The 7,959-nt window shown below is 34.3% G+C and overlaps 1 protein-coding gene across 7 annotated transcripts in view; it reads right to left on the reverse strand.

The window, feature by feature from the left end:
- LOC123866856 (protein FAM13A-like) overlaps positions 1-6,419 on the reverse strand; it is a 28,230-nt gene extending 21,811 nt beyond the window's left edge. For 5 of the 7 annotated variants that reach the window (XM_045908587.1, XM_045908586.1, XM_045908585.1 and 2 more), the window contains exon 1: positions 6,267-6,418. The gene's annotated coding sequence lies outside the window, so the exon portion shown is untranslated. Of the gene's footprint in view, positions 1-6,266 lie in introns of all 7 variants that reach the window. The other 2 variants (XM_045908581.1, XM_045908584.1) reach the window with 2 other exon arrangements.
- Between the last annotated feature and the right edge of the window lie 1,540 nt (positions 6,420-7,959).

A 7,959-nucleotide genomic window follows, 5' to 3' on the forward strand; every position in this document is an offset into this window, starting at 1 on the left:
TTCATCCATTTATCAAAATGTTATATAATATAACCATTCACCAAATCCATTATATACTTTGTTCATTAAATAGCTTAGTCAAACTTTACTCCACTTGCCACGATTGCAAATTTTCCAAAATAGTCAGCCGCAAACATTGCAGCTCATCTCACTTGATAATGCATCCCTCCCTCAGAAAAACAGGCATTAGGAATGTCTTTCCAAGACGCGCGAGAGACAGCCACCGTGGCTTTTCGCGAGATTTAATCCAAATTGAACTAATGCCTAAATAAATGTTTTAATTAGAGGGCGATTGCTTTTGCAACCTCTAACCGTCCAATCAAACACCGAAAGTATTCAATAATCCGAGACGTAAATAAAAAACCCGTCAGAACACCGTATTTATAAAAACAGAGACAAGAAAAAGATTCCTCCTCGCAATGAGATCGCGTGACATCCAACAAGTGAATTATCGACTTTATTACACAACTTATCCTCAACATGTTTTACATCATTTCCTACAATTGAAATCTTTCTATTTTAAATACCCTAACTACAACTTCATAATCCAACCAAAAATCACACTAGATTTATCCCTCGGTCCCACATCTTTAATGCTTTTTTTTTCTGTTTCGGTAACTAAAACAAAAAAAATATATATATACTCATGTTATAAAACGTTGTCAAAGCTTTCCTGAACGCGCTAAATAAGCAAAAACATAAAATCAGGCGAAATGCCAGACCAGCCGAAAAACCTTCAATGCTTAATCAGCCTAAAAAAAAAATTATGATCACTATTCATATTATCATGAGATACTACCGGCGCTCCTAAGCGAAATTTATAAGGCACCGCATTTCGATTTTATCAAACAGACTGATCAATTTCGAGAGCACAACAAACGTGGTTTCCTGAGAGTTTCGTTAACTAAATGCATATCGAAACTGAACTATCGCGAAGCGAGTCAAGCGAGCGTGAAAATTTTTTTAAATATATTTCTGGGATAATGTCATGCCACAAACGCGAGCGTAGTGCAAAGATATTTGCCTAAAATTTCTTTCGTACAACAAAGAAAATAGTATTTTGGTAGTAGGTACTTATAATCGCGCCCTGCCCTAAGGGCAGTACTGTAGGTATATTACCATTAAAAAAAAACTTACTCTAATTTTAATAGAACATTTGCCAGGAATTTAACCCGCCAAGCGATGTTAATCCAATAAAAACAAAATCATATTGCATTTAAATGCGGCAGTACACAGTTAATTGCGTGAATACAGGTAAACAAAAAAAAAAAAAACCCCGCTGCCCATATACTATACCTACCTGCTACTCGTAGTACTCAAATTATTGTGCCAGTATTAAAAGTAAATTAGCTGTTATCTAGCGTGGTAGACTACGGCCTAAACCCTTCTCATTCTGTGAGGAGACACTTGTTGCTCAGTAGTGGGCCGGCCATGGGTTGTTCATGGTGAGCTGTTATCAGCAAAGTTATGTTTGAAACTCAAACATTACGCGTTTCAAGTGGTAAAAATAGATAAATGAAAACATTTCTCCTCACTTTTGTAAAAAAAAAACACTTATTTATGCACCCCGTATTTTAAAACTATCTGACTACCTACCTACCATAATTTTAAATTTAGTTAAAGAATAACCAGATAAGATAAACCTACTTTTACACCCATTTTAGGATTTATATTTCTCAAAATGCTCAATTTATTAACCCTGGTCACTATTACTTTATTACAACGGATCACCTTCATTTTTATCAATTAACATTTTATATCCCCAATCACTTAGTAACCATTACAAGTAGAGACGGATTATTTCACTGGCAGGCGTAAAACGAAAAGCTATTTCATGTAACTTTTTCTACCTTATCCCAAAGCGGTTTACAAAAAATAATAATTTCACAAAACAACATTCAAGATGCCCAATGAGTGCTGTGTGATAATATCGCGTCACTGTGTGCTAGAAAAAGGAAAACATCTATCTATACAATGAGTGCAGCAAACGATTGAACCTAAATCCAGAACCTACCTTCCGTAAAACAAAACCACTATGTGAAAATAAATCCCTATCGTAACTCTTAACCAAACTAATTCGGCACACGATTACAAGTGTGAAGATTGAAATACCACGTTCCGTGAGATATTCACCTGTGAAATCATTTAATGAGAAATAAAACCCCGGCAGGACATAGTAGATACATCCTGAAAACTATTTAAAAGTAACAATAACGCCCATCATTAAGTAAACCACACTTTTTATATTGTTTAACACTATGTTCACTATCTATTCCATTGTACCCACGATACAGGATAACCTAGTGCGGGTACCACCACACAGACACAGGAAAATTGTACAAGACTGTATTTTGTAAATAAACATTTTTCATTTTTCATTGTAAAATAAGCCTTCTAAATACCTCAATGTTATTTAAACCACAATTTGAAGGTCGATCGCATTTGTATAACCAATATACAAGATGAATTATAAACATGTGGGTAATTCTAGGTATCATAACGTTATATAATTTCCATTCCAACTCGGAGCAAAGCTTTCTAACAAAATGATAACTAAATGTAGAACAAACAAAACGAAAACCCACACAAATAAAAAAAAATTACCATTAATAGGTATCAATAAAAATAAAATCATGGAAAGATCCTACCCGTTTATCCAGAAATCCTTTGATGCCATGACTAGGTACTTTGATATATTGAGGCCCAAATATTGGCCTTGTGCTCCAAAATGTCTGTGGTCTACTAGACCTCCACTTCTTTCTCGTTCCTCTGTATATTTCCACTTGTTTCTCTGAGTCGTGAGCGTGACAAGAAAATATTATATTTTCTTGATGTCCCTCTTCTGACCTTTTGGGTAAGGTCTGACGAAATCACAAACACAATCTTTATGATAAATTATTACACTTTTATTTCATATTTAAATTTATTAACTTTTACATTTGTGTCAAATAAATGTTGTTCCTCTTACGTTAGTATATTTTTGAATGTCGTCGTTTTAAAACCACTCTTACAGGTAACCTCTCCACGTTTATTAGCCACTCCCCTTTTTATCTTATCGTTATCGGCCAATCCAAATTGTACAATGAATAAACTTAGTGACTAATATACAAATCATCAAGCTCGTTTCACAAATCATCTAAGTAATAAAGATGTTTTCATCTTATATATTGATTACAAATATTATCCTTTATTATGCTACAATTCATCAACTAAAAACTATAAGAATTTTATATACAGTACGTTTATCGATCAGATGTTGAACAACTTCAGCCAATCAATGACGCCTTCTAATATGATGTTATGATTTGAGTGGCGCCAACTATGTTTTATAGATAATTAATATGGGCCAAGCTTACAATTGAAATAGAATTCTTGAAATTTTTATCTTTTATCGTAACAAAGGCACTCATAATAAATAGGACAGTTCATTTTACGACTCCTCCGGCGAGAGAATTGGGGCAAATGATTTCATTCCGATAAAATATGTATATAATATTATTATGGCGTTTGGATAAAAGATGTCAATTTATAGAAAAAAGACCATAAAAAACACATTTTTTATTTAGGTAGGTACGAACGCGCAAAATACTCAACTATGAAATACTCAACTTTAAAATTGAGATTTATCAGAACGAGGGTTTTATGATGACGTAAACAAACAATCGCTGAAGACATCACAAATTCTTTCCGAAAGGTGTGTTAAAGATCATTTACGAATTTTACTTAATCTTATATAATAACTGGCTTACGGCCGCAACTAAGTCCGCGTGGACTACAAATATTTTAAACCTCTATTTTATCGTGTTAGGGGTCAAATTTTCAAAAATTCTTTCTTAGCGGATGTCTTCGTTATAATTAGTAGTTTTTTTGAGGTAAAAAATATCCGCGAGGTATTAGCTCTAAGTACGTTTGCAAAATTGCGTTTTTTACGATTCCGTATACCTTAAAAGGAAAAAAGGAACCCTTAAAGGATCACTTTGCTGTATTTGCACCACAAAACACAAATGACAGGTTACAAAAAGAAACTTAAAATGTAGGCACAAAGATGCGGCCTTATCACAAAGAAATATTTTTAACCCCCGACCCAAAAAGATGGGTGTTATAAGTTTGACGTGTGTATCTGTGTATCTGTGTATCTGTCTGTGGCATCGTAGCGCCTAAACGAATGAACCGATTTTAATTTAGTTTTTTTTGTTTGAAAGGTGGCTTGATCGAGAGTGTTCTTAGCTATAATCTAAAAAAATCAGTTCAGCCGTTTAAGAGTTATCAGCTCTTTTCTAGTTTTCTTGTAGAAAAGAAAGTTAGATAACCGTTAGGTTCATAATATTATGTCAATTGACAAATGTCAAGCTGTCAAGATGGACGTTGCCTAAATACATATCTAATTATTTATTTGAAAATGATGTTTTGGAAAACTCAAATACTTTGGATCGTCGGGGGTGTTATAAATTTTTAATTTACACTTGTATATATTTTTAACGTGTAGCTAAAACAGTTTAGGAAGACAATATTGACTTTAGAAGTTGAAAGGGTATCTGGAAAGTATATAAATTATGTATTTCTATGTATAAACTGAACTGAGCCGAGCATGACCCCATTTCTTGGGTTCGATGATCGCGAGTGGGCGTGTCACGAAACGTTGACATCAGTGAGTGGATAACCAAGATTAATCAAATATTTGCACTGGGTCAGAAATGCGAAATTCTAAACAATTAAAGACGATATTTTACAAAATTTTCTATACGGTTTAACCATAGTAATTTAGTTTTATTAAGTAAGTAAATATTTGAGTAATGTTTTTTATACTAATATTATAAAGAGTTAAAGTTTGAAAGTACTTACAAACACCGATTTTGAAAATACTTTCACCGTGAGTGACAAAGGCTATATTTAATTTTCAAAAAATTAGGGACCCCTACAAAAAAAATTTAAAAAGCTACCCGTGCGAAGCTGGGGCGGGTCGCTAGTTTTTTGTATAAGTAATTTTGAAATTTCAGCTATCGTAACTCACGGAACAATTAATAAATATTTTCACACATTTCTCACATCCTTATGTACATAAACCGAACAGCCAGGCTGATTATTTGTGCAAAAATGGCCCAGATTTTTTTTTTATCGATTAGCTTTACAGATAGCAATTATTCAGCTACCTACCTAGTTGAAATAGAAGGTACACGTATGCGGAAGGTTCTGGGAGCCCACCGTATTATCGTGAATCGTCCCAAGAAAACCCCCTACCATTATTTCGTTAAAGCAATAGTCCCTCAGCAATGAAAAATGAATACCTACCTACAAGAAACAGATAAAGAGATTAGAAAAAAATAATTTTGGCTCTAGTCACCCACCGAAAATTTTATCGACTGTAATATTTCCTTGCCTTTAAATAGCTAGATTTTGTCTATTTACTTAATATATTGCGGCGAGTATTTATTCGTCCAAGATTGCGGCATGCAAATAAGTTATATGGGAAGCTGAATGTTCGATGACCTCTATCTTGTGTATTTCCGGAAAATGGAAAATTTTACTCAGTTAACGGCCGGCAGTAACCGTGAATAAATTATGTAAATTACAAGTCTGTTGGACGCGCGGTGACGATTTTTGTAAATATTAATTTTTAGTGGTAGGTAACCTATGTAAAGATTATTAAAGTATATGTTAGTTAGTTTATAATAGAATATACATAACTAATGTACAATATTTTTATTTGTTTAATGCATTGTTTAATTTGTGTATAGTTTTTTTAATACATAATAATAATATAAAGACAGACTTTACTACGATATTTACGTAGTACCTGTAAGTACGTTTTATATTGTCAAGGATCTTGAATAAATAATGAACTAAGTAGTAAGTTGGGGTATCTACTTTACAATGCGTATAATTTATTATTTCCAATCAATAAAAAAAAATTTAATGGTATTTGCATGAAAGTTCATAATCGATAAATATTTTTAGTGACTTACATTTATATACGTCTACCTAATAAACTCTAAATATATAATAGGTACTAAATACGAATTAATAATAGATATCCTTCCAAAATAATAGGTTTCCTTCCAAAATAATCGATATTTCATAATAATGAGATCACAAGATTTAAGATCAAAACATTGAGGAAGCCCGTATCTGCGTAATATTTACAATTTACGCAGTCACTGAAAGAAAGACGTCCTTGAGGAAGCGTCCTCCCTCCCTGTACCAGAACAAGATAAAACCGAACATTACTTATATAGCCAGAAAAATGGATGAATATAGAAAAATCTTACCGTTTTCGTTCAATTATAAGGTGGTAGTGAAGTAGTTATCGATAAATTTTGAAATATAAACAAGAGTGGAATTGTAATGGCGTTGCAACGCGAAATGGCGGCTGAAAGTGTCCGTACGGCAGCGCCCGGCCAGAGTGACTGAAACCGAGGGAGGTTTGGTGGGCGGAGGGCGTAGTGATGGGGAAAGTTTTGACGATAACACACTTGTACTAATTACAATTGCGTTTTAGTTTAGGCCACCGTTGGGTTACTGCATTGTCACATAATATCCATATTTCCTTCCCAAACTACAAAGAGAGAAGTAATATATAGTAGGTCGACCTTCCTTCTGATTTTCTCTATCCAAAAGAGTATCTTTTCAAAAAAAGAACGTTTCCTTTCCAGATTTCAGTAGGAATTTTGCAGTTCTTTTTGATAACTGTGAGTTGTAAAGGAAAAGAGGTAGGAAGTTTGGATGTATAGGGTAGGTAATCATCGGAATCAATGATCTGATCCTGAAAATTCTTTCACTGATAGACAGCTACAATATCCTCGAGTGCATTATACGCTATAAATTAAATATCACGTCGACGAAATTGCGAATTAATTTCCAATAAAATGAGATCGATAAAAATAATGTTCACTTCTCTAACGAATACATAGGTACCTACCTATTCAAATAGGTACGCCCAAAGCGCCGGCCGGCGTAGCACGTACAAAAAACTGTATCGTACAAACTACAGAACCTCTTTCAACACTTCAGCCTTTGTTTCAACAGTACATACCTACTTACCTATACACAATGGAGCGAACAGCTTACATTCCCTTTTAGTGGTTTCATTTTATTCCAATGGAATTCCAGTCCAACTGGTTTTGCGAATTGACCCATTGCGAATTAGGTAATAGTATTAATGTATGTAATCATCAACAGCGTCATCGTCGACTGACTAGACGTCTACTGCTGGATATACCCACGTCTTTGTCAACATCGCTGGATGTATGTACCTAGGTCTCTTGTACGGACTTCCACATACCACGGTCTTGCGCCGCCTGAATTCAGCGACTTCCTGCTATTCGTTTGATGTCGTTTGTCCACGTAGTAGCAGGTCTTCGACGCTGCGCTTTCAGGTGCTTGGATGCGCTATTCCAGCACCTTGGGACCCAACAGGTCTATCGGTTTTTCGAACTATGTAGGTCCACTGCCAAGGCCACGATTACACCTGTAAGGTTTGCTCACGTAATCTGTTGTTTACGTGTAAAGTACGTTACGTAAGTTACGTGTAATGTTTAAGTTGTAAAGTCATAAGTTAATCATGTAAGCTACTAACGAGAGTAAAATTTACAGGTGTAGTATCTAATTGCAGGCTAATGTAATGTACTTATTAGTGTGATGATTTTCATATACATGTAATAATGATGTGTGTTTATTCCTGTAGGTAACCATTAATGGTCTATAAATTACTAAAATAATATAGACATCCGACGCAATTCCAGTGCAGCCTTGGAATTGGATTACTGGGCTGGAATAAACGGGTATTTTATAAATAAGTGTATAAAAAATCTGCATTTTCTAGAAGGAGTTCAATTCATTACGGCTCAATTGAAGCATGACATTGCATATGGATGTAGGTATTAAATTGCTCTGCATGTCCACACGTATAGCGCTACATTTGTCAATTAATTAATTCACGTAATGTTTACTTGTATATATGTA

Source organism: Maniola jurtina, chromosome 7 (genome assembly GCF_905333055.1).
Source record: "Maniola jurtina chromosome 7, ilManJurt1.1, whole genome shotgun sequence".
NCBI lineage: Eukaryota > Metazoa > Arthropoda > Insecta > Lepidoptera > Nymphalidae > Maniola > Maniola jurtina.